General features: G+C 40.8%; 1 protein-coding gene across 5 annotated transcripts in view; it reads left to right on the forward strand.

Moving 5' to 3' along the window:
• Window positions 1-4,391: 4,391 nt before the first annotated feature.
• AMOTL1 (angiomotin like 1) overlaps window positions 4,392-27,954 on the forward strand; it is a 164,264-nt gene continuing 140,701 nt past the window's right edge. Inside the window, exons 1-2 of one of the 5 annotated variants that reach the window (XM_074372891.1) lie at window positions 4,392-4,456; window positions 9,705-9,788. The gene's annotated coding sequence lies outside the window, so the exon portion shown is untranslated. Of the gene's footprint in view, window positions 4,457-9,544; window positions 9,789-27,954 lie in introns of those variants that run through there. The other 4 variants (XM_074372898.1, XM_074372892.1, XM_074372894.1 and 1 more) reach the window with 4 other exon arrangements.

Below are 27,954 nucleotides of genomic sequence, written 5' to 3' on the forward strand. Positions count from 1 at the left end.
TCTCCTTTTCTTTGCAGATGTTATTCCATCTGCTTTTAATGCCATTCACCTTCCTCATCTGGGAAAATCCTACTGGTCCTTTGGGCTCAGCTGAGGTGTCACCTCCTTTGGGAAGCGCCTCCCTCAACACACACACACACACTTTGAGGGCAGCATTAGGTGCCCTATCCCCTAGGCTCCCGGGACATCTTTTTAATTCATCCTGCCATAGCACTTGTCACACTCACGGACTGGTCTCCCACCCCCCCACCCGCCTTGCACATCACAGTCGGAGTGGTACCTAAACCAGGGATGGGTGCTGCGGAGCTTGGGGAAGAGCAGAGAACATCTGTTCTAGAATTCATGCAAAGGGCTGCCTTCTTGGGCTGCTTTCGAGCCTCTGCTTGTTTTTGTAATCAGAGGTCAGCCGGCAACAGTCAACTACTGTGAATTTACAGCTCAAATTACTTCTTGCTAGGCAGTCCAGTTGGGAATCGAATTGATTTCAAGCCACATTTTAGGCTTTGTTAAGTCTAAGTCTGTTTCATATTTGCCCTTATTTCTTGGGCATAGCTCTCGAAATGACAAATGGAAGTCTGAGATATTTCCCAGGGCCCCTCTCCTTAGCATGCGGAGATTGCTGAAGTCTGCCGAAGTTCTCAGCCTCTGCTTGATGCTTTCTGCTTGGCCAATCAGCATGACTCCGTGCAACTGATGAACAAACGCTTCAAGGAGGAAAGCATCTCAGGTGGTCACAGTCACTTCTTGGCGCTCCTTCTCTCTTGATCCCTCTATTCCTGGCTCCCTGGGTGGTCCTGAACTTCAGTTTGTGCCGAAAGCTCTACTTAACCACCTCTTTGCTTTCTGCTTGGCTTCTCAGTCTCTCATTCCTAAACTGATTATGAGCTGGCAAATCCATTGAGAGGGCAGAATATCAGGCTCACCACAACGGGTTTCCTCTTCAACCCAGAGACCTCGGCCCCTCAAGTCCTGGAGTCCACGGTAACACTCTAATGTCTTCAGCCACATGTAGAGTCCAGCTTTTCTGTTGTTTGTTTATCAGTGAGAGGTTTGGTCTATTGCAAATCAGTCTGATGCAGCTGTCCCCACTGAAAGTAAAGTCAGTTGTTCCTCCTTTAAAAAAAAATTCCACTTAAAGATGGTTTGCACCTAAAGACTAAGTCTGAATTGGTTTTAAGCAGATAAAATTTATCTGAATTATTATATAGCAAAGGTTTATTATGAAACAAACCAAACCCTATGAACTTGGAGTTAGAGAGAGAGAACAACCATTTAAATATTGTGGGTAATTGTGCTTAATAAACCATCCTGCGTACTAAATGTGCTCCAGAAGGGATGTGAGATGGGAGGCATGGATCTTAGGCCCCCTCAGTCAGCTTCAGTGTGAGATACTTTTCCTACTGAATGGGATTCCAGATAAAAAGAGCCAGCGCAACTGGCTTTCAGATTGTCTGTCTAAAAGCCAACTACCTCATCTGAAGAAATGGCAGTTTACTTCTGTACGGGATGCAACTATTGTGTTGGGCTTATTGAAAAATAGCATTTCAGTCTCCAAAATGATAGCTTTATGAGCTTTTCTATGCTATTTTGAATTCTATGCAACTTTCACCTTTCCTGCTAACTCTCAAGGTCTAGCTCTGTGTCAAATATAACTCAACCCAAGGGGCACCCATTTTTCTGCTCTAATTACCTCACAGAACCAGTGCTGAGGAAAAGAACCTTTATGAAGGAGGGTCAACATGCCCTTCTAGAAGTTTGGGAGGTGGGAGCCACCCTCAGGAACAAGGGGAGAGGGTAAAAATCCAGAGGCATTTTCTATTCTCAGGTCAACATGGAGTCAGGAGCTGAAAAAAAAAAAAAAAAAAAAAGCCGTGGAGAGACACCTTAATCTTGGTCAATTCCCCACATCTTTTTTTTTTTTTTTTTTTTTTTTTTTTTTTTTTTTTTATATCTTCAGCATGTTCTCTTGGGTGATTAAAATGAAGAGGGCCTCTCTGGATGAACAGAGAACCTCCAGGGTAGGGAAGAGGCAGCTCTGAAGAGCACAGGCAGCATGCTGAGTGTCTAGGACCCACTGGGGTTGGGGGGGAATGGGAGGGAGGGAAGCCTCAGCAGGATGCCTGGGCTTCATCAAGCTTTACTTTCAGATTTGTCAGTGTTTATTATAATTCTATAAAAATTTACTTAAAAAAATTTGATAAGCTATTTTAGATGGAAGCAAGACCTTTATGCATGATATAAGAAAAGAACTTTGGTATTTTTCTGAGAGGGAGATGAGAGCAAAAGAGGGAGAAGGGGCAGGCATGGGAGAAAGTGGGGTGGAGGGGCAGGAAAGGAGCTGGAGAAAAGAGTCAGCAAGAAAGAAAGGGGCTGGGACAAGGTAGGAGGAAGATCCTGTGCTACTTCATGCTAAGGATGCTGAAGGAGGCTTTAGGAATCATGTTTTGTTTCTTAATAAAATATTAGCAAACCAATTCCAGCAACACATAAAAAAGATTTGGATTCATCCCAAGGGCACAAAGATGGATGGCTTCCAAATTACTCAATGTGATACACCACATCAACAAAATAAAGGACAAAAATCACACAATCATCTCAATAGATGCAGAAAGACATTTCATAAAATTCAACATCCATTCATGATAAAAACTCTTACCAAAGTGGTTATAGAGGGAATATATCTCTTCATAACAAATGCTATTTATGACAAATCCACTGCCAACATAATATTCAACAGTGAAAAGTCAAAAACCCTCTTGCTAAAATCTGGAACAAGACAAAGATGCCCACTCTCACTACTTCTATTGAACACAGTATTGGTAGTCCTAGCCATAACAATCAGACAAGAAAAAGAAATTAAAAAGGGATCCAAATTGAAAGAGAAGAGGTAAAATTGTCACTATATGCAGATGACATGATATAGAAAACCCTAAACACTCCACACAAAATCTGCTAGAGCTGATAAATGAATTCAGCAAGGGAGCAGGACACAAGATTAACAAACAGAAATCTGTTGCATTTCTTTGCACTAACAATGAAATGGTTATTCTCTTTCCTTTCTTCACAGCACTCAGCACCATCTGTCTTTGTCTTGTCCTTTTCTCTCCTCTGCCTTCCCTACCAGATTGTTAGAGGCAGATGGGCAAGAAATGCATCTGCTTGCCACAATATCCAACTGTCTGGCTCATGTAGTAGACAAATTATTGGTGAAGGATCAGTAAATATCTATTGGTAAATGTTTAATAAACATACAGAGTAACTGTGACTCAGAGTAGTTGAGTAATTTGCATAAGATCACACAGCCTTAAGTGATGGAATGGAGAAACTGGTCTGACTCACTCCAAAGGCCCTACCCTTTTCACTGTTCTTCTCTGTCTTATCTCTTAACCTGGGGGTCCTCGGCACTTCCTTTGTTGTTAGTCTATGGGCCTGAACCTATAAGAGCTGATTTCTCTCTCATTGTCTCGTGACCTAGAGGCCACAAATCTCTGATGCTGTGGTTCCCCTGGTCAGTCCTTTGATATCCATTTGCTTTGAATTGGTCGTCCTTCCTTCCAAAGCACAAGATATTCACGGGGCATCCCCAAAGCATCTCATCTTCTCCAACTTAGAAGCCTTTCATTCTACACACAAAAGGTCATTAAAAGCCTACCCTGGGCCAGGCCTCTTCTAGGAGCTGCCAAGCCATGACTGCCTCTCCCAATCAGGGCTTTCTGTCTCCGTATTGCTTCGTCCTATTTCCTTCTCAGTTTCTCTAAACCACGAATAAATCAATAACTTCTATCTTTTCTCTTCATCAACCTCTTGTCTGCAGACTCTCAGATCCAGGGCACTGTTTACACCTGCCTGGTCCTGTCCCTGGGGAGGCAGAAGACAGTTCACCCCAGCTCAGAACATGGATTAGCATATCAAAAGCTCCAGTGTACATTGTGGTTACTCCCACTCAGCACAGCCTCTGATGTTCAAGTCCAAATCGATTTTGGGGCAAATGGTATAATGTATTATATTTCCATATAAGGTGCCCGGTCTGATGCAGACATGCAAACCCTGTGACAACATCTCCCCAGCCCTTCCCTGTAAACTCCAACCCGGGTACAAAGGGGGCAGGGTGTACTTGCCTAGCCTTGCTTTTTCTCAGATGTTAGTCCAGGACAAGTCTAAAATTAGCCCCACCCCTCCTAGTGCTACAACTTAGCTGAAGCAACATGGGACCAGCTACTTTTAGAAACCATCCCTTTGGGGCTTAGAGCTGAGCCACAGAAACAGGTGATGGAAACTGGGCCTGGAACCTGCAAGGCAGGAAAGAAGAGCCGGATCAAGTTCGGGAGCTGGTATTGGAGTGCCAGATCCAGGGACCAGGGCTGCAAATCCAGACGGACGCAGTGGTCATGGTCAAATCAAGGAGACATAGCACAAAACCAAGCCAGAGCTGCCCAAAGCTCACTGCAGTGCTAAGGTAGGGTAGGGGTAGGAGGTACAGGGAGGGAAGAGGGTGCATGCTTCTTAGGTACCCTGTGGGCCAGATGCTTTTTTATGGTGTCTTGTTGAATCTCATTGGTAGGAACTATTAGTTTGCCTCTTTTATCATTAACTAGATGGACTGTCAGAGCTGTTCAGTAAGTTAACCAATACCGCTCAGCCAACGCAGGGCACAGCAGGGATTCAAACCCAGGCCTGTTGAGCATAAGGCCTGGCACATTCCTCTATGCTGCCTCTAGAAGTAGCAGGAAGGGAGATTTCAAATCTACCCATCACCCATGAGAATGGACCATGAAGTTGCCCCACCAGTATTTCTCACCCTGGGTCACACCCTAATTTCCTGGGGGCCCTTGAGAAAAATACCAATGCCTGGTTCTGTGCAATTGTTCTGGGGCGAGGTGTAAGGATAGGTATTTTAGAATCTCCTGGAAGAGTCTCTTGTGCCAGTTGGGTCTAGAACTAGGCTTTCTGCCTGGTTGCTGATCAGTTTCTTCAGCAAGCTGGAGAAATAGGGTGGTGAGAGATGTTTGTGCCCACTTCATCTGGCTTCCACTCTGGACAGGCAGGCTACTTGGTCAGCAATGGCGTTTTCCATGGATGATCCTCTGAGGGTGGTCTTCTCAAATGCTGAAGTCAGGGAAAGAACTTAAACGGCATTCCCACAAAGGGAGGGTGGAGGCCAGGAACCTGGGGAGTTAAGATTCTATAAGGTAGAAATTTTCAAAGAAAGAAGGAGTAGAATCCACATCATCTGTCAATCTAACAAAGCTCCGCCCCTTTTGCCAAACGTTTAGAAAGGGAAAAGACTCCCTCAATGTAAATGGCAGGGCTCCCTGCCAAGGAACAAAATGTACAAGTAAACCCGCCTCTGACTGCACTCAGGTACGTCTGTCTTGGCTCACTTAACTCACAACTAGATTTAGCACTAGATTATGTATCTTTGATGTCCCTTTGATTTCTAATTGTTTCATATTTAATTATTTCAAGTCTTGCCTTCTTTGAAGTCTCCTGGAAGGCAGGAACTGTTTCATGTAGGAGACAGAAAATAATGTCAGATAGTCTCGGCTGGGACATCTTTGGGTCCTCTTGATTGCATATTGTCTTCATCTTGGAAATTAAAAACAATGTTAATGCCTGGGTCCCAATCCCTGAGAATGTGATTTAATTGGCTTGGGATGTGGCATAAACATCATGACTTTTCAAAGCAGCCCAGATAATTAGAATATTGCACCCAAGACTGAGAAGCAAAATTGAAGGATAATAAAAAGCTACATGGAAAAAAATTGTAACAGTGGTTATGTCTGTGAGGGGAAAAATGGGGTTATGTGATTTATTTTATTTTTGCTAATCTGTTTTCTCTATTTGTTTCCCCACATTGGTTATATAATTTTAAAAATTAAGGCTGAAACAGAAATGAAACTGGATTAAGTATTCTTAAATTGCCTCTTTTTTTCAGGGATAGATCACTGATGATAATTTGTACCATTTGGAATGGGTCCCAATCAGACACTATTCTCATTCACTCACCAAATACTTAGTGAGAGCCTGCTGCATTCCACATGCTAGACACTGGACATATAAAAGTGAATTTTACAAGCACTATCCCTGTGCAGGTGAAATTTACATCTAAGGGAGGAGATTAACCAACAAACAAGCAAATACAGACTTCAAGGAGATGTTCTAGTACGTACAAACAGCTGAGTATTATACTGTCTTATAAAAATCCATAACAGAAATTGCAAATATCTGCCTTATGCTTCCCCCTCTGTGTCCAAGGCAGATCTTGCTTATTGACTATGTCACCGTTTTTTGCTGAAGCTCAGTATCCATTTCAACAAAGCCAGTCAATCTGAAGTGGTGCTTGGAATAAAACATAATTAGTATCCCAGGAAAGAGCTGTGAATTATCTTGTTGAAGGTAAAGTAGGTGACTCAAAAGATAATTGAAATCTTCTGATATTGCCAAGTAGTTCCTCTCGGATCATAGTTCGTGTAGATAACTGAAATTCCAGCTGCTATAGGGCAGATAGGGTTTTGTAGTTTGACTTCCGTTACTTTAAAGGCCTGAATAAAGAAAAGTCAATACTCATCAGAAGAGCATAATAGGATTCAGAGTTTCTACAACATATCATTCATATTGACCAAGGTACACTCCAAATTATTCAACATATGACAAAACAGGAAAACATGTCTTATTTTAAAGAGTAAAGGCAGTCAACAGAGACTGACTCTAAGATGACTTAGATGACAGATTAACAGAAAAGAATTTTAAAGGAGTTGTTGTAACTGTGCTTAAGTATGAAAGGAAAGTATGCCCATGATGAATGAAAATACAGAAAATCTTAGCAGATAAATAGAAATTATTTGAAAAGGGCCAAATGAAAATATGAGAACTAAAAAATAAATATCTCAAATAAAAATTCAATAAGGGTGCTTAAAAGCACAAGGGCGATGAAAGAAGAAAAAACTAGAAGATAGATCAGCAGAAATGATTCAGACTGAGGAACAATGATTTAAGAAGTGTGTGGAGACTCACAGATCTTTGCAACAATATCAAAACATCTTATGCACATATAGTTGGAGTCCCAGATGGAGAGGAGAGAAAGAAGAGTACAGAAAAATATTTAAATAAGTCATAGGTGAAAAGTTTATAAATTTGATAAAAGACAAATATTTATAGATTCTAAAACCTCAATAAATGCCAAGAAAGATTAATATCAAAAACAAACAAAACAAAAATAAAAACATTTGAGCATATCATAGTCAAACTGCTGAAAATCAATGACACAGGAAAAAAAATCACAGAACAATGCTGAGAGAAATTGAAGATGTAAACAAATGGAGATACATCAAGTTAATGGATTGAAAGACTCAATGTGTTTAAGAGGGCAATTATCAAGTTGATCTATGGCTTCATTACAATCCTAATCATAATCCTACTATGCTTTTTAGTCAAAATTGATAAGCTGATTCTAAAACTTCTATAGAAATGTAAAGATTTTTGACTATTCAAAGAAGTCTTGAGAAAAGAAGTCAGAGTTGAGGACTTAATACTACTTGACTTCAAGACTTACCCTAAAGCTATACTAAACAAGACAGTGCAGCCCTGACACAAGGATCAACAATTTTTGCATTGTATTGTATATGATTTTCATCTGAAAAGAAAGAAAGGAATTGTAAACAAATTTGGAACTCTGGTTAATAACACAAGTATTTGGGGGAATGTATTAATGTCTACAACTTACCTGGGACTATAATAACAAAAATAATTAAATGAGTTGCTGGATGGGTAGAGGAATGGGTAGAGAATTAATATATGATAAAGCAAATACAGTAACATGTCAGTTGAAGGAACTATATGATATCTGTACGGGAGTTCACTTTAAAATTCTTTCAGTATATCTCCAAGTCTGAACCTTCTACGATAAAAATGTTGAGAACAAAAGATAATTAAAGACACTTGGCAGATTACTTAAGAGACGGAGTCCTGGCCCTGGGAAAAGACATGAGGGTCTAGCTGATGCACAGGGAAACAAGGGAGGCAAAGGGGGCTTCTGGTTCCAGAAATTGGCTTTCTTTGCTCTGTTCTAACTTTGGCAGTAAACCTAGGGGCTGAGGCAAAAAAAAAAAAAAAAAAAAAAATGGGACCAAGTTTCTCTTGCCTTACAGAAGACCCACTAGCTTGTGCTCTCTGCAACTGCCTTGCTTACCAGATGGTGACTTGAAGAGTTCTCAATGTAAATATCAAATCACTGTCGTGTAAACTATGGTGAACACATATAGAAGTGCTAAGATACTGTATATCAGTTATACTTCAGTTATACAAGAGTTCTCAACAGATCTGTTTGAGAAATCTAGAAGAGAAAGGGCTGTTGGACACCATTTACTATCTGCCCTGTGCCTACCATGTGCTACTCTGTGTGCAAGGCTCTGAGGATACTATAATAAACTGAATAAAAATGGCTCCTGCCCTTTTTTGATCTTACCATTGATGAAACTCTGCACCTTTCCTATCATTACACCCTGACTAGACTTGCAAGTTCCTTCTCTAAGCCATGTTGACATTTATTAAATTTCTGAATTCAAAATGCCCTTTCTAACATTGGAACTGAATATCTCTATCTTAACAGAGATTTTTTTTTTCTTGTTTTACCCTCTCTGGAGTCAAACGACACAAGATGATCCCCAAAACCTCAAAATAGTTCAGCAGGAAACTGGACACCTGCCTAGTGACCCAAACTGGACACCTGCCTAGTTCACCTTACAGTCTCCTGAAGTAGAGGTGTGGGGGGAAGGGCAGTCGGCTGCTAAGCTCGACCCTCTGCTCTACGTCCAACAGAGGTCACACATATTACCATTCCTTGTCCTGACACCACAGCCAGAAGTCCTGCCCAAACTTTAGCCCAAGGACGTGGCATCCAGGAGAGGTTCTCGCCTTACTGGGTAGCTTGATGTGACCTTGAATCCCATGTTACAAATCCGATTGCTCCAGCCTCACCTTTAACATACAAAAGAGAAAATTCCTGACTTAAATAAATGTCTCTTTCCCTAATATTCTTAGTGGAATGTGGGCCTGTTTTGAACTAATAGATTAATGTTACAAATGGCCCCAAATGGATTGGTACCATAGTCAATGAAAAGAAAATAAGATGGTGAAAATTAGAAAGTTGATCACATTTCCTTCCATACAGTGACTCATTCTCTTTGCTGAACTGAATACTTTCCTCTCTGCAAAGTCCAGACCATCACCTATTTGTCACCTTTGTCTGCTTCCAAATCCACCAGCTCTGAAAACCTCTGAGCAAGGGTATCCTTTCCAGATTTTCACAGCCCCTCCTCCTGACTGAAAGATCTTTGCTTTTTCTCTCTCCCCACCTCCCCCAAGAATTTCTACCTCTCAGAAGTTTAAATACCTGTTTCCCTTCCCTAGAATGTTGGATTCTTGGGAGATAATGTATGATTTGGGGAAGTAAGTGTAAGGTTTCCCTGCCCCTGGTGCTGGTGAAGGCGATCAGTGCTTCCGGACTTTCTGAAGCTCTTTGAAAACAACAGGGCAAGTCAGATTCCGGCGATCCACCTTCTGAAGGCTGAGCGTGTCCGGGCAGTGGCCGCATAATTTGGATGGAATCATCACTGGCGAGGCTGAATTGGCTCAGGCAGGGAGTACGCGTTGCTCTTCTAAACTCCACGGCACCAGAGATGAAGTCACGTTTCTTCTTTTAAAAGCAATAGATCGGCCCTGTGCGTCCCTGTCACGTCTGCTGGAACTTGGTGTTTTTTTCAATGCTGGTCACCGGGACCTCCTTGCAGGTAAGGAAGCTCTTCTTTAGTGGGTTTCCATGCAGGAAAGTTGGATGTAAGGTGAGACTTTTTAGGGCATCTCTGGGTAAAGCTGGAGTCTGGTCAAGGGACCCTGGGCTGGGTGAGGAGGATGTTTGGCTCCCCCCTGGGCTGGGTGAGCAGAACCCTGCTCAGCTCCAGCTGCAGTGGTGGTTTCTGGAAATCTAACCCGGGCTTGGTTTCGGGTGCCTGTTCTAATAGTGGTAGAGCGAGCACATCGGTGAAGGAACTACAAGTGATCTCTGTTGGCTGGGGCTGTCCTACCCACTTTGCCCTCCTGACACCTGGCTTTGTCTTCTGGCTGGAACCCTTAGAGGGTCTCATACTAAAAGCTGGCACGCAGGAAAGCTGCGGCTCACTGGCTTGAATGTTTCCCTTCTTCCTCGGAGTGTAGCAGGGACAAAGGGCCCGGGCTCCCTGCCCTGACATGCAGGGACCTTAGGTAAACTGTGGCTGTGTGCTCATGTGGGGCAGAAGCGTGCAAACACGTCTTGGAGCCTGTCCGTGCAAGTTCTAAATTTCGGGCTGTGTGTGTGTGTGTATGTGTGTGCATGCAGGCAGACCTGGGGTCCTAGGGGCCACTGAAATCTCCCTGCCACACTATCTGTGAGTTATATAGATGAGTCACTGCCACTGATTAAATCGTACAGTTCTTAATTAGCTTTGGAAGTCTTCATAAAGACATCTTGGTGCTGATGGAGGCGCCTCCAGGGTAATAAATGGCTTTTGGAGAGAAAGTTGAACAACTGGGAAGCGAAAGCATCCATTGCAGGGCCCTGTTATTACCTGACGCAGAACCCTGCCGCACACGGGCTCGGTGCTTTCATCTCTACCCCCTGAAGGGAACAAATAATCTCACTGAGATAAGAGATGTTTGCTTTGTTTCAAATGCAATTGCATGCTGGCTGCCAGCGCCCGCTTACACATTCACCTGAAACTTGGCACGTCCAGAATTCTTACTCCCCTGAAATCTGCTCCCCCATCCCCCAGCCACGTGTCCACTCACTCCATGAAAGGCACCTGGTTGTCCATGACTGATTTCTAGATTTCACCCTTGACCCCTTCCTCATCCTCATATTCCCACATCTAATTTGGCAACAGATTCTGTTGATACTGCCTCTGTGTTTTCTCTCAAATCCATCCACTCTCTTACTTTCATGGCTACTTTCCTAGTTTAAGCCCTTATCTTCTCCAGGAATATGGAAACCGCCCATCCAGCCTTCCTCTCTCCAAGCCTCATCTTCCCAGTACAGCCAGAGTGATGACTCTACAGTGACTGACTGGCACCTGGATGATCCAATCCATCACTAGTCTGTCGATCTGTCTTAATATTCCTCATTTTCCCACCTCCTCATCCCACCAGCACAACCTTGGTCCATCCCACCAACACTCTCGGCCAGAGTTACTACAATCACCGCTTAGCTGACCTCCCTGCTACCAGCCTTACTCCCTTCCTAGTATAAGGCACTTCAGGCTTCTTGTCTTCCCAAGCTTTTAAAGGACATTTCTTACAAGAGCAGAACTTGAAACGCTTATTACTCTATCTGGGGTTTAGAAGCATTAGCATTTTTATGACTTGTGGATGCTTCAAGAGAGAGGCAGAGAGAATGGGGGAGAGGGAGGGATGTGTCCTGCAGCGGGAACCAGGCAGGTCTACAGCTGAATCCTGGCTCATCACCTCCTAGTCTGGCCTCAACCAAATTGGCAAATTTTCTTGAGACTCATTTGCCTCAAATGGAAAATAATAATGCCTACTTCACTAGGTGAATGCAAGAGTTAAAGGAGAACCTTTACAAAATACAGCAATTAAGAATATTTAGTTCCTTTCCTTCTTTGCTTCAAAGGCTTAGAATCTTTATCTATCATACGTCTTGTAAGTATTTGTGTGTATGTGTACGTCTGATTACCTAGTTTTGGCAAGGGAGGGAAGAGGCTGGGCAAAGAAATACATGAGAACTCTCTCAAGGAATTTGCAATTTACTTAGGGAGGTAAAGCAAACTTTGATAGTATGAAAACATCTATAATACAAGCATTCTGCTGTTGTCGTGTGTACAGTACCAGTTGAGCACACAAGCAGGAAGGGCTTGAGTCAATAGGTCTGTGAATACCAGCAGACAGAGTGTCAACAGATCTATATCAAGCAATTGTAGATTGAGGCTCTTTGGGGACTTAAAAATCACTGGCTCTGACGTTGAAGTCAAATTTTCCAGAAGGCTTTACACTTTTAGAGTGATTTCAGGTCATACGTATTGTGTAAGTGACTACTCATTCATTCACTCATTCATCAAACATTTATTTAGAGCCTTCTCTGTGCTGGGTCCTCTACTGTACAGTTTCTTCACTCTCCTTCCATGGGGCATGGATGATAATTCTCTTCCTCTTGGACTGGGGATCACCTTAGGGACCTGATGGCCAATAGAATAAGAAGGGAGTGATGTCTGGGGACATTCATGGCTAGGTTCTCAAATGCTTTGCAGCTTCCTTCCAGTTTTCTTGGCTCACTCACTCCGGGGGATGCCAACCGCCTTATAAAATCATGTGCTGGTAACCTGGCTCTCTGGGGTTGGGGGAGCCCTCTGATTTATAGTGTTCACCAGTTTTCACAATATAAATACTTCCCCCACTGTGGCTGATTTCAGGCTACCCAAGTGACAGCTCTGAATACAGGTTAGAAAGAAATTCATTCAAGTTCCTACAAGCCAGCCCCAGTGCATGACTGCTGGTTCTCCCGTGACCATCACGCTGTAAGGACACCCAAGCTAACTAGATGCTCTCCATGCAGAGAAGCCCAACCAGACCCAGATTTTCCAGCCATTCATATTTAGGCTACAGGAGAGAAGCCTTCACATGACTCCAAACTCAGCCACTCTCTGACTGCAGCTGTGTGGGTGAGGGACACCTAGTCAGCTCAGCCTAGTCACCCCACAGCATCCTGAGATAGTGACAGTCCATATTGTCTAGGTTTAGAAGTAGTTTGTTATGCAGCAAAAATAACGGGAACAAGGTGGTATTCCTGTTTATGCAGAAGCCAGCCTAGATTAAGCCAGCAAGGGTGTGGAGGGGTCGGGGAATCTTTTCCATGCATATTCTCAGGCCTCAGACCACTAAGGAAGAAAGCGTTTTGGTTAAAAAGACCTGAAAGGACATAGAAAACAAATTGTGGTTACCAGAGGGGAGGGATAGACTAGGAGTTTGAGATTAGTAGATACACATTGCTATGTATAAAACAGATAAACAAGGACCTACTGAATAGCACAGGGAGCTATATTCAATTTCTTATAATGAGCTATAATGGAAAAGGATCTGAAAAAATATATATGTTATGTATGTATGTGTATAACTGAATCACTTTGCTGTGCACTTGAAACTAACACTGTAAATCGACTACACTTTAATAAAAAATAAGAATTTTTTTTAAAAAGGCCTGATAAAGAGACTCAATTGCCTTACTTACTAGTTTTACCCTAATAACTAAATCAGTGAAAGAAATTTCTCTCCCTCTCTCTCTCCCTCATCTCACATCTGCCCCATCACTTCCTCATCTAACTCTGCTCACACCAATCTCTGCTGGAACATCTCCCTTACCTCCTCTCTGGGCTCTGCTCCATCCTCCACATGGAATTTGCTGGGGGAAGCAGGCAGAGAAAAAACATGAAGTCAGGGAAATACCCAGAGCCCTGGAGGAGAGCAGCCCAGAGCCCTAACAAGGAGCAGGGAAGAGGAGGATTTAAAATAGGTTCTAGTGGAGACACATGGATGAGTGGTTGAAGAATGGGTTTTGAAATCAGAGGACCTGGGTTCCAGTCTGGATTCTGACATTTTCTACTTGGCTGACCTTGGGAAGTATCTAGACATCTCTCTTCTCAGTTTCTCCACCTTTAAGTCTGGATAATGATGCCTCTCACAGAGTTCTCATGAAGATGAGCCCAGATGGTAAGTGTAGAGTGCTTAGCACTGTGCCTAACACATTGTGCTGAGTAAATAGCCGTTACCCTCAGTGGTAGTGATGGGGTTGGGGTTATAGTGGTTTACAGTTGTCACAAGTTCCCAAGCCACAGGCTCCCTGCAAGCCCAAAGAATCAGTCGGTCACACGACAAGTGCCCAAGATAAGCGTTCAGTAAATACTAAATCAGACCAAATATCTATATTCTTTTAATTTTTGTATGCTGCCATTTCTTTCTTTCTCTTTTTATTGAGTACAGTTGGTTTACAATGTTGTGTTAGTTTCTGGTGTACAGCGTAGTGATTCACTTATATGTATATATTCCTTTTCATATTCATTTTCATTATAGACTATTATAAGATAATGAATATTGTTCCCTGTGCTATACAGTAGGAACTTGTTGTTGAATATCTATATTCTGAATGTTTATTCTACTGGCAAATTTTTTCTCTTATTGCCCCCTGACTATATTTCCAAAGGCTTTAAAAGGAGAGCCACAAAAGCTTTCTCCTGTATCTTAAGCAACATGAACTAAAACCATATTTTCTGATTTCTGGTGAATCCTCCTCTTACCTTCTATTGTGTAGCAGGTAGTTGAATCATTCGGGGATCAAGACATTTTAACTAATATTATTTGAAAAATCCTATTTAAGGATAAATTGAAGTTGGGTGGCCTTTGTAGGCATCCTGAGCCCAGGGTGCTCCAGAAATGTCAAGTTTACCAGTTTACAGACGCCTTCACTTTGGTAGGACAGTCAGGGTGAAGGAAAACATGACTCTTGAGAGCAAACTGTGAGTGTTAAGTTCTCCTGCTTTATTTAGACTTTGTGAATGAGTTACCAAAACTTTAATCTATGAACTGACATGAGGCAGACTTGTCTCATTAAATGTGCGATGGGTCTAGTCACGTGGATTTTTTAAATAAAGAATAATGTGAACATTCTGACTGGTAAAGAAAAGCTGATTTGTGGACTCTAAAAAAAAGTTTTTAAAATTAATTTTTAAAAATTGAAGTATAGTCAGTTTGCAACATTGCATAAAAAAAAACTTTTTAAATGAAATATTTATTGATTCACCCAGTCTCCCCAGTGTTAACATTTCGCATAACTGAAGTACAGTATCAAAACCAGGTAATTACCCTTAGTACAACCCACAGAACTTACTCAGATTTTATCAGTTATACAGTTATACATGGACTCATTTGTGCATATGTGTAAATTATATGCAATTTTAATCATTTTAATTTCATGTAACTATGACCACGATCAAGGTACAAAACTATATATCATCACCACAAGGCTCTCTTGCAGTATCCCTTTGTATCCACCCACCTCATCCCTAACCCTTTGAAACCATTAATCTGTTGTCCATCCATGTATATAATTTTATTTCAGGAGTGTTATATAAATGGGATCTTGCAGTATTTACATGCATGAGATTGACTTTTTCCACGCAGCATGGTTTTCTTCAGATCTCTCCAAGCTGTTGCGTGCATCAATAGTATCCCACAGTATAGCGTGGCACAGCTTGATCACTCATCCCCCTGTTTACCCACTGGAGGACATTTGGGTGGCTTCCAGTTTGGGGCTATTACAAATAAAGCTGCTATAAGCATTTGCATGCAAGTTTCTGCCTGAACATAAATTGTCATTTCTCTGGGGTAAATGCCTGAGAATGCAATATCTGGGTCTTATGCTAAGTCCATTTCTAGTTTTAGAAAGTTGCCAAACGATTTTCCAGAGTGGCCATAACCTTTTACGTCACCACTAGCAATGTATAGGTCATGGAGTTCCTCTGCATCCTTGTCAGCATTTGATATTATCACTATTTTTTTTTATTTTAGCCATTCTGGTCGGTGGGTAGTGATATCTCATTGTGATTTTAATTTGCATTTCCTGAATGGCTAATAGTGTTGAACATTCTTTCATGTTCTTATTTGTCATCTATATATCTCTCAGTGAAATGTCAAATTAATGACTTTTGCCCATTTTCTAATTTGATCATTTTTTTTTACTGTTGAATATCATGATTTCCTTATATATTCCAAATAAACATCCTTTTTCAGATCTGTGCTTTACAAATATTTTCTCCCAGTCTGTAAATTTGTATTTCACTCTCTAAATAATATCTTTCACAGAGCAAAAATTTTTAATATTGATGAAGTATAATTTGTCAAAATTTCCTTTTGTAGATTATTCTTTCAGTGCAAAGTATAGAAACATTTACCCAGTCCTAGTTCTCAAATATTTTCTCCTATTATTTTCCTAAAAGCTTTTAGTTTTACATTTAACTCCGAAATCCATTTTGAGATAGTTTTTGTGTAAGTTGTCAGGTTTAGGTCGAAGCTTGTTTTTTGGCCTATGTATGTCCAGTTGCTCTAGCATCATTTGTTTAAAAGGCTCTCTCTCCTGCATTCAGTTGGTTTTGAACCTCTGTCAAAAATCAAATAGGTGTATTTGCATGATTCCATCTCTGGATTTTCCACTGTATTCCACCGATCCATGTGCCTATCCTCTGACAATATCACACCATCTAGATGACTATCTCCAAAGCTCTATTGTAAACCATACACCAGGCAGAGCGATGCCTCCCATATTAGTGTTCTTTCAAAACTGCCTTGGTTATCCTCAGGTCTTTTACTTGCTATATAAGTTTTACAAAATACTTGTCTATGTCTACAAGAGCCATGCTGGGATTTTGATAGGCATTCTGTTAAACATGTATTTAAATGTGGCGAGAAGACATTTTTACTATATGGAGCCTTCCAGTTCTCAAACATGGAAAATTTCTGTGTTATTTAGGTCTCCTTTGGCTTCTTTCATCAGTATTTTGTCATTTTCAGCATGCGGATTCTGTACAGATTTTGTTAGATTTATAACTAACTATCTCATTTTCTTTGGAACAATTGAAAATGGTATTGCATTGTTAAATTTCAGTTTTCATGTATACATCTGATGTATAGAAATGCAATGAATATTTTTCTTTTTTCCTCCAGATTTATTGAGGTATGATTGACAATAAGAATTATATATATATATATACTACGTGCTATTTTGATATACATATACATTGTGAAACAATTACCATAATCAAGCTAATTAACATATCCATCGGCTCATGGTTACCATTTGTGTGTGTGTGTTGAGAACATTTGAGAGAGCTTACTCAAGATCTTACTCTCTTAGCAAATTTCAAGTATGTAATACAGTGTTAAACTATTGTCACCATGCTGTATATTATGTCTTCAGAATATATTTATCTCATAACTTCATGTTTGCATCCTTTGATCAATATCTTCCCAAAATACAATTAATTTTTTTGCATTAATATTGTTTTTTTCCCCCTTTGGATGCTTTTTTATAAACTTTTTTTTGGAGGAGGGGAGGTAATGAGGTTTACTCATTTATTTTTAATGGAAGTACTGGGGATTGAACCCAAGACCCTAAGCATGCTAGACACGCACTCTACCACAAAGCTATACCCTCCCCTGTGTGTGTTAATATTGAATCCTGCAATCATGCTGAACTCTCTTATTAGTCTTGGGTTTGGTTTTTGTTTTGTCGATTCTTTGGGATTTACTACATAGACCATCATATTATCTGCAGATAGAGATGGTTTTAATTTCCCCTCTTCAATCTGTATGACTTTTCTTTTTCTTGCCTTATTGTGCTGGCTAGAGCTTTCAGCACGATGTTGAGTAAGAGTAGTAAGACAGATATCCTTACCTTGTTCCCAGTCTTAGAGGAAAAGCATTCAGTCTTTCTTTCACCATTAAGAATGATGTTAACTGTAGATATTTGTAGCTGCTCTTGGCCAAGTTGAGAAAGTTTCCCTCTATTCTTTGTTGAAAATGTTTATCATTAGTAAATGTTGATTTTTTAAAAATATTTTTTCATATGATCATATATTTTTTCATCTTTAGCCTGTTGATAGAGTGCATTATATTTAAGTAATTTTTAAAATATTGTGTAAGCTTTAAATATCTGGAATAAATCCCATTTGGTCATGTATATTATTATTTTTTATAAAGATCTGCTAGATTCAACTTACTGATAATTTTGTTGAGAATTTTTGCATCTCAGTTCATGAGAGTTATTGATCTGTAGTTTTCCCTTTTTTGTACTATCTTTGGTTTTGGTATCAAGGTAATACTGGCCTCGTGAAATGAGTCACAAAATGATTCCTTCTCTTCTATTTTTTTGGACATGATTATGTAAAATTGATGTTAATTCTTTTTTAAATGCTTGGTAAAATTCTCCAGTGAAATAATTTGGACCTAGAGATTTCTTTTTCAGCTTTTTAATTATAAAATCAATTTTTAAAGTAATTGTAGAACTATTCAGATTACTTATTTCATCTTGAATGAGTTTTTGTTGTTCATGGTTTTCAAAGCATCTTCCATTTCTTTGAAGTTGTTGAATTTAAAAGTGTAATGTTGTCCATATATTTCTTTATTATCCTTTTAATGGCTATAAGATCTGTAGCAATATCTCCTGTTTCATTTCTGATGTTGGTAATTGGTGGATTTTTTTTTCTTTTTATATTTATCAGTCTAGCTAGAGGTTTACTGATCTTATTGATTTTTTCTCATAACAATCAGCTATTTGTTTCACTGATTTTCTCAAGTGTTCCTGTTTTCAATTTAATTTATTTCTGATATTATCTTTATTATTTCTTTCCTATCTGTTGACATTTTAAAATTTCTGTTATTATGTATTTAAACTTAATATTTTGCATTTGATTCTTTTCTGTAACTTTTATTTCTGAGATTTTACATCTTTTATTTGTTTCATGAGAATTTGTTTGAAGCATTTTTTATAACTGCTGCTTTTCCCTGTTCATTTTTTTTTTTTTTTGAGGGGGAGGTAATTAGGTTTATTTACTTATTTACTTAGTAGAGGTACTGGGGATTGAACTCAGGATCCCATGCATGCTAGGTATGCACTCTACCACTGAGCTCTACCCTCCCCTTTAACAGTTGCTTTTAAATCCTTGTCAGATAATTCCAACATCTGATTCACCTCAGTGTTGCACTGATGGATTGTCGTTTCTTAGTCAAACTGTGTTTTCACCGGTGCTTGGTATGATGAGTGATTTCCGATTATACTTTGGACAATTTGGATAACATGCTGGGGGACTCTTGCTCCTATTTAACTACTTTATTTCAGTGGGCAGTCACCCTATTTAGACACAGAGTGCAGGTCCTGGCCAAGTTTTGTGAGCTATAGTTGCAATGACAATTTGTTTTCAGGGCTCTTGCAATGCTAACATGGGCTACCTTGTTCTTCTGGTACTTTTGGGCTCCTGCTTTATTACTGCAGGTGCCTCCTGGGCGGCTTCATGGGTGTGGAGCAGGTGATGGGTCCCCAGCCAGGCCATTTCTGGGGAGAAAAGTGATGTCAGGAAGGAAGTCTAGTCATACTAGACATTAAAGCATGTCACAGCATACAATAATTAAAATACTGATGCAACACTAGAGAGATCATGGAAACACTGTGTCCAGAAGCAGGTCCAACCAACATGGCAATGCAGCATTTCAATCTAGTAGTACTGGGGCAATTGACTGCCATTTGGAAAGAATCCACTTTTTAAAAAGTAGCCAACTACCCCTATACAGTTTTTCTGAGTAGTCTCTCTTTTCCCCACTGACCTGAAATGCCGATTGCTTTCATATACTGAATCAATTCCATTGATTATTTTTTAAGCTTTTTGTTCTATTCAAACAAGTAATTTATGCCAGCAATATGATTACACTGTTTTATTAGTTTTGCTTTATAATTTGTTGTATTATCTGGGAAAGTAAATACCGTTTCAAACTCTGCTGTTTTTTTTTTTTAATCAAAGATTTCTAACTTGTGGTTGCCAAGGGGGCTGGGGGTTGGAAGGGACAGACTGGGATTTCAAAATATAGAATAGATAAACAAGATTATACTGCATAGCACAGGGAAATATATACAAGATCTTATGGTAGCTCACAGCAAAAAAAAATGTGACAATGAATATATACATGTTCATGTAGAACTAAAAAATTGTGCTCTACATTGGAATTTGACACAACATTGTAAAATGACTATAATTCAATAAAAATGTTAAAAAAATAAAAAAATCTATCAACAATTAAAAAAATATTTCTAGATTAATAAGCAAAATATATTAGAAAGAAAAAACACCAGCCACAGGGAAAAAATGTATGTGCATATGTGTTTGTATATGTATTCATGTGTGTCTCTCTTTCTATACACACATATATTTGTATATATAAATACATGTGCATATATACGTACATGTACACACATACATATATTTGCATAGGCATAGACAATTTTTGGAAGGGCACACAAGAGGGCAAAATGGTTACTTCCAGGAAATGGGACTGTTGGGGATTCCATTGATGAGTGAGGCTCACTTTTCCACTTTGGATCATTCTTTATTTTTAATGTAGTCTTTAAGAAACAAATATGCATTTTAATCATTTAAATCAATGCGTGGTTTTCTCTGCCAGAAACCCAAGGCTGTACAAGGGCGTATCCTGTATATCAGTGTCCCTCAGTAGTGACTGCACATTAGAATTACTTGAAGAGCTTTTAAGAAATACAGATGCCCAGGGACCTGCCCCAAGAGATTCTGATTTCACAGGTCTGGGCGTGGGTCTGGGCATGGGTCTGGGCATCACCGTATTTTAAATGTACCCCAGGTAGCTGTGACGTGCAGGCACGGTTGAGAACCATTGCAGTAGATGATGTGAGGCTTTAAAGGGTCCTCAGAAGGCCACTGTGATGAGCTCTTAGAGAATATAATTACTTAGGAATGCAACCCAAAGTAATCCATCCCTTCTCTGCCAGGCTACACATAGGCATGAGACTGAGTGCACACAAGTCCAGGGGGCAGTGGTGGAAAAGAGTTTGCTTGAATGTGTGTGAAAGTATCTATCTCTGTGGTGGGCCTTTTTGTTGAAAGATATAGACTCATTCAGGCTTTCCTTAATACATAAGGGATTCTTGTAAACTAATCATGACCATAAAAGATACGGGAATCTCATGGAAAATCAGAAAGAGCAAAACAGATATGCTTCTGGGGCCCAGAATGTGGTTAATACTGGAAGGTTTCAACAGAGCTCCAAGAACCAGGGTTACTTGGAGACCCTCCCACAGGAGGCTTTCAAAATTTTTTCATCTGGAGAATTGCTTTGTTAAAGTGAAATGTGCTTTGGAAGCCTGATCTGGAAAACAGATTAAAGAGGAACCTAAAGAAGCCTAAGGATTGGCAGCAAATCCAGTATTATTGTAGCTCTCTCTGCTTCTTGCCTGTGTGTCTTCTTCCGATGTGCCTCCGTGTCAGCTGACGGATTCTGCCTCTGCCTTCCTGACGGAGGAGCTGATTGGCTTCACCTGGCCACGGTGGTCTGTCCCTGGTTGGACGAAATTTTCCACACTAGCTGACGACAGAGATGGATCCGATGGTAAATGGAGTCATGTGGCCATCCCTAGTCACCTGAGCCAGAGAGGGCATGGAGAGAAGAAGTTGGGTGCCAAGAACTGCCTTGGGACTGCAGGGAGAAGGCGTGGGTAAGGCAGCTTCCCTTAGAACAGGGAAGTGGTCAGAACATCCACCATGACCAGCCTGCCGGGGCAAGCGCTAAGTTGGTCATCAGTGAGTGCTGAACTGGAGCAGGTGTTCAGCGGGGTGTGGAACTGCTTAATTCAAGCAAAGATGTGAAGGAAAAACTGTCAGCAATGACACTGTATGTCCCCAAAGATCTTTTCTTGCCCTACGAACCCAGGCTTTTAAAAGGTCTTAATGGCGGCCTAGGAGGTCAAGAGAATGGAATTCCTTTTCCCTTGGGATTAACTCAGGGCCCTATGTGGCTACTGAGCACCTGGGGTGTGGCTGGTACAAATGTGCTATAAGTGGAAAAACACACTGGATTTGGAAGCCTTAGTATGAAAAAAAGAAATCTGACATTCTCATTAGTAATTTTTTTAGTATTGAATCCATGTTGAAATACTATTTTGGATAGAGCGGATTACATAAAATATGTTATTAAAATTAATTTCCCCTGTATTCCTTTTTTTTTTTTTAAAAAAATGTGGCTATTAGAAAATGTCAAATTACACGTGGGACTCACATTATCTTTCTCATGGATGGCTGGGTTAGATGGTGACTGCTATCTGCCCCAGCACAGGTCTGGCTGTCAAGATCTGTGTCTGAACGACAGCTTTTTGCTGTGGGGCCCACGTCAGTATCTTATTCTTGGTTCATGATCAGAGCCGTGGCGGCTTATCCTACGCTGGCACTCGCTCTCTCTGCCGCGTAGACTGCAACCCAATTCCTTTTCTCAAATAGAACCACTTAATCCCCTCCTGTGGTTTCCCAGCATCCCAGACCCTGGCAGTGTTGTTTATGATTCTCCCTCAGCAAGTCCTTACAGAACTTGTCTCTGCCTCTTTGCCTCTGTTATTCTTTGCTGCCTCGTTTCCTCCTTTCCCTTCCAGGATCGGCACAGAGCAAATGTTTCCCATTCGTACTCTCGTCCTCTTCTTGCAAATGTCATCTTCTGGGAAAGTGTGTTAGACGCAGCAGCCTTCTTCTGGGGACAGAGGACTTTTTTCCTAATGCCTCGTCACAGTTCATCCTGGTTCCCCGAGGAATGAAGCTGTGGATGGGGCTAAGTCACTTCTAAAAGTGTATCTACTCCAAGAGTTCATAATGATTTCAGTAAAAACAACTGCCATTGCCATTTATTGAGTTTTATTACTGGCCAGGATCTATACTAGGTACAGTACAGGTATTTCTCATTTAACCCTGATGACAACCCCACAAAGCATAGGTTCCGATCCCCTATTACAGGTGGGAAAAATTAATTTCAATGACATTATACACCTTGCTTACAGATCTTGCTAGGAAATGGTGGACCTGGGATTTAAACCTAGATCTGTCCCCTAAGTCCTTGCTCTTACTCACTACATTGATACTCCCTCCCACATGCTATGTCACCTCCCAAGTTAGGCAACTCCAAGTTGGAATTCAGTGCTGTGTCGCGAGTGATTATCTATAAGCAAATTTATTGAATGATAACCTTGCTATGCATTTGTATAGTCTTTTGGTGACTCTCCAGCTGACACACAATTTTCACAGGACTCTGATAAAGGTGGAAAAATGGACTTTTGTAAGGCGTGTTTCACACACTGGAAAAACTGGGCTCCAATAAGATGAAGTGATTCATCTGGGGTTACTAAGTTGAGGAACAATCCCAAGCCAAGTGAGAACCCAGTTTTCTTAAAATGTTTATGTTCCTTTTTCATTCCTCATCACTGTGTACTTGGCTTCGTGCTGCCCAGATGGCAGAATGTGGGGCTAATTCTTGCGTCATGACTACTGATTTAATGTGAGCTATGTGAAGAGCTTGCAGGCACAGACTCATCTGAGTTTCTCAGCTGTGGGTGTGTCCATCTCATTCATTCAAAAAGCATTGCCTGACCCCAAGTCTAGCCAGACATTGTGTGAACACTGGGCACGGAAGGGTGGATAAATATGACTTTGTCCTAAGGACCCTTCCTTCTAACGGGGATGACAATCATCTTACAAAGAGAGTGTTATCATCCAGTGAAAAAGTGTGGTCTTAATGGAATATAAAAAGTTCTGAGAAGCCCAAAGGGAGAACGAAATAACTCTGCCTGGGCAAGTTTCATGGTAGAGGAAACTTCTGAGCTTGGTCTCAATGGACTGACTCTAGAGATGAAAAGCCTGGGTCCCTGAGAGTTCTGCAGAGGACCTCATCATTTTATAACTTCATTAGATTTTTGAAAAATAAATTTGTTGCCACAGCTCCTTAGAGACTAGTAGCATATAATAGCCTAAATTACTTATTGGAGAACTTGAAATAGTAACATCAGTAAATTCCACAGTAACTTCAAAATACTTTGCCCAGTTGGGCTTCTCCATTTTGACTTACTCAAACTTTCCAATTCTACAAAGCTGGTAAGAATACATGCAAACAAATACAAAGCCCAGAAGAATCATGCGAACTCTTTAAATACCAGTCATTTCAGACAGAGGAAGACTCCATGCCTCTTGTATTTCATATCCTTTTGACCATGTAAAGAGGTGATCTCTTTCACAGTGGATATTTACAGTGTTCTACTCTCTCTTCTCTTCCAACCATGTTTAAAACTCTTGATTGTAGGTGCCGATGAATTTTATCTTTGGAATATTAAGAGCCCAGATGTATACTCTGATGTGTTTGGTTTATTTGGAGCTGGAAGAAAATTATCCTTCTGAGTTTAGAAGTTGAAACTCATCAGAGCCAAACCTGTGGGGGAGCCTAAGAGGAGACTGTCCCCTGTTCTACTGTGGTCCACAAGGTTGTCGATGATTGGGTTTTTCTGATGGCTGATCCCAGGCTAGACCGAGTACAATGGACTGTAAGTTTCTGTCCCCTCAAAATCCATATGTTGAAGTCTTAACCCCCAATGTGCTGGTCTTAGGAAGTGGGGCCTTTGGCAAGTAATTAAGTCATAAGGATGGAGCTCTCGCGAATGGGATTAGTGCCCTTATAAGCGAGTTCTCCACCTTCCAGAGAGCTCTCTAGCTCTCCTTCTGCTGCGTGAGGAAGCAATGAAAAGTCAGCAGTCTGCAATGGAAGAAAGTCCCCCCAGAACTGGACCACGTTGGCCCCCTAGTCTCGCTTCCAGCCTCAAGAACTGTGGGAAATAAATATTGGTTGTTTATAAGGCACCCAGTCTACAGTGCTTTGTTATAGCATCCTGTATTGACTAAGATACCAAGATCCTATACAATGGAGATCTTAGCTAGAAATTCCTAGTTGAGAAAGAAGACTCCATCCTGTGACCTCTTCCTTCTTATGCTTCAGTTTCATTGTCTGGTTCGTTTCCTGGGCATGGCAAGATAGATTTGTACCCTCTATGCGTAACCAAGATGGAATGTTCCTTCCGATTCCTGGCTCACTGAAGAATAAGGTCCAGATCTGCAAAGCTTGGAAAGCATTAGAATTGGGGCAAAATCTTGATATTCCTGGCAGAGTATCTCACCTTCAAGCAGCCTTTGAAGAACAGAACAAAGAGCAAGAGGTCTTCGAATGCCTCAGCAGCACTGAGGATTGTTGGTGAATATCAATATTGTGTTGAAAACTTTAAAGTGAATTGCTTGGTAGAAGAGGTCACAAATGCAAGGGGCTGCCTGCGGAGAAAGTGAGCTCCTTCCGGCTGGGCGTTACAGCACAGGCTGGGTAGGCATTTACTGGAGAGCCACGCATAAGACAAGGGTTAGACCGGAGGTCTTAAGATCCCTTCTAACTTCCAGACTCTATCATTTGCAGATCCGTGGTTTACCTTGTGCATTGCTCTATGCTTGCACTTAGTACATTCTTCTGTCACAATATGTCCAGGTATTTGTCCCCCCCTCAAGACTGAAAAATCCTTGAAGGAAGGGCAATATTTATACTTTTCCATCCCAAGCACTTAGCACAAGTGCTAGTGTATAGGAGACACCAAGCAAATATTTATCAAATGAATGAATGAATTCATTTAATATATTTATATCTCGAGACACACTTTTATGTATATCTTGATTTATAGTATAAGTTATCAGCAAGCGGACTTGTTTGCTATGAGGGTGTTCACATTCCTTAGAACCCATGGCCACTTAAATGCCTGGATGGTAGACTATGCCATCTGATTCCCCAAACACGGCAGTCCTGGTTAATTCATCTCTTCTCTACAGATAGAGCTATGTTAAGTCAGTCAAGGCAGAATCATAGTATGGACAGAGGTTTTCTGAATTTGTGTTTCTAGATTAAGTCACCCTCAAACCAGAAATGACCCTGGAGGTACTGGTTAGAGGTCTAGGTGTGACCTGGCTGCACTGGGGAGGCAGGTGTCTCCGTGGATAATCAGAAGTGTAGTTTCATCTGGTCCTGGGGAGGGAGGCAGGTGTGTGATGGGCAGGGGCTCCAGCGGCATGCTGGCAGAGGAGTAAGGATCACACTGAAGTGGGAGCATCAGTGGGAGAATCTCAGCCAGTTAGACCAGATGAGAAGGTCAGATTAAGGCCAGGAAGCAGAGGCAGATAGGGTGCGGTTTTTTGGTGCAGAAATTTCCAAAGAAGCAGAGGATGTGGGTGAGGTCGCAAAGAGAGTACTTTCCAAAGCGACACGTCTGTGCTTGTGCCAAACATCACCATTCAGTCATTAGACAAATACCTACTGGGTGTTACCTTGCGGAGCCGCTGTACCAATGCAAGGGATACAGATAAACAGGATCTCTGCTTTCAAGTAAGTAAACTATGAACTAAACTCTACAGACATACCAACAGTTACAGTGCAGTGTGATAGATGCTGTCAGGAGGTAAGCCTAGGGGAGTCTGGGGGACACGTAGCCAAACCTAAGACGAGAGGTGAAAGATAAGCTTCAGTTTGCAAAGTGAGAGGAAGAACCACCTTGCCCCAGCTCTAGCAAGGGCTGAATATCCCAGAGACCAAGTGGGGAGCTTATTCAGGGGTTGCAAATACTTTGCTATAGTTAGGTTTTACACGCCATGTGGAGTGGCCCAGACTTTCTCGTGGGAATAATGAATCATTGGAGTGTTTTGATGGAGGAGTGACATGATCAGATTTGTGCTTTAAAAATATTACAACAAAGTGTGGGGAAAGGGTTGGAGGAAAGAGAGACCAAGAACCCATGGAAGTCATTGCAGTATCTCAGTGAGAGGTGATGGTGGCTGAACTAAGACAGAGGCTATGAAAGCAGAGGGAAGGAGTTGCATTCTTGAGAGATTTGAAAGCTAGAATGGACCAAGGTTGGTGATTGATCAGATGTGAGAAGTAATCAATTAATCAAGGATGGCCGGTTTCTGGCTCAGGTGGCTGGGTAGATTTCTTGCTCTAGAGGTAGCTTTAAAAAGAGAAGAGCATTTGCCAGTTTAAGGAGAGTTCTGGTGGCTGAGGAGCTTGAGGTCCAAACTCCTTAAGTCCAAAAGTCCATTTGGCCTCACATTACACTCTCAGGGTAGGCAGGTCACCTTTGGGAGCTTAATGGTGTCTAATATCTGGCCAGAGTCCGTACCCACACTGGCTGTTATCATTTATTCATTCATCCCATCAACCAGTATTTATTAAATATCAATTATGTATTCATAGCATCCCAATATTTTATAGATCCCAGTGTCCAACTCTGCTTAGTTCTTCTCTTTCTCTCTCTCCTTTTTATTGCTGTTTATTTTATTTTTTCAGCTTTATTGAGATACAACTGACAAATAATATTGTAACATATCTAAAGTCTACATCATGATGATTTGATATACATGTTCACTGTGAAATGATTCTCTCATCTAGTTAACACATTCGTCATCTCAAATATTTCTTTTTTTTCTTTTTGTGAGAACATTTAAATTCTACACACATAACAAATTTCAACCAGGCAAAGCAGTGTTATCAACTATAGTCACAGTGTCACACATTAGATCCTCAAAACTTGTTCATCTTAAAGCTGAAAGTTTCTGTACTTAGACCAACCTCTCCCTGTTTCCCCCACCACTCTGCCCCTGGCAACCACTTCCCTACTCTCCATTTCTATAAGTTCTACTTTTTTTTTTTTCAGTGTTTCACATGTACATGATATCATGCAGTATTTGTCTTTCTCTGTCTGGCTTATTTCACTTAGCCTAATGCCTTCTAGATCCATCCATGTTATTGCAAATGGCAGGATTTCCTTCTTCTTCATGGCTGAATAATATTCCATGTATACACACACACACACACACACACACACACACACACACGTATCACACCTTTATCTATTCATCTATTGACAAGACTCTTGGCTATTGTGAATAATGGGTCTATGAACATGACAAATGTATCTTTGAAAAAGTGCTTCTCAAAGACAGAATTACAACTATGAATTTTCAACAGTCTTTCCCACTCTCGCCACCCCACCTTATCACACATTTTATTGTTTGAGCTGCCATGTGGTTGCATTTCTTATTCCTGGGGTTGCATTAATTTTTTTCTCTTTTAGTTTCTTTTTCTTGGACTTAGTCTTTGATAAAATTTTGACTTGGATAGAGGTTAAACATTTTATAGAAAACTCTGAATATGTTGTTTTATGTGGCCAGAAGCCTGGAAAATATTTTCTAGCTGCTAGAGTTTAATGAGCAACTCTGGGGTTTCCTGTGA

This window comes from Camelus bactrianus, chromosome 10 (genome assembly GCF_048773025.1).
Source record: "Camelus bactrianus isolate YW-2024 breed Bactrian camel chromosome 10, ASM4877302v1, whole genome shotgun sequence".
NCBI lineage: Eukaryota > Metazoa > Chordata > Mammalia > Artiodactyla > Camelidae > Camelus > Camelus bactrianus.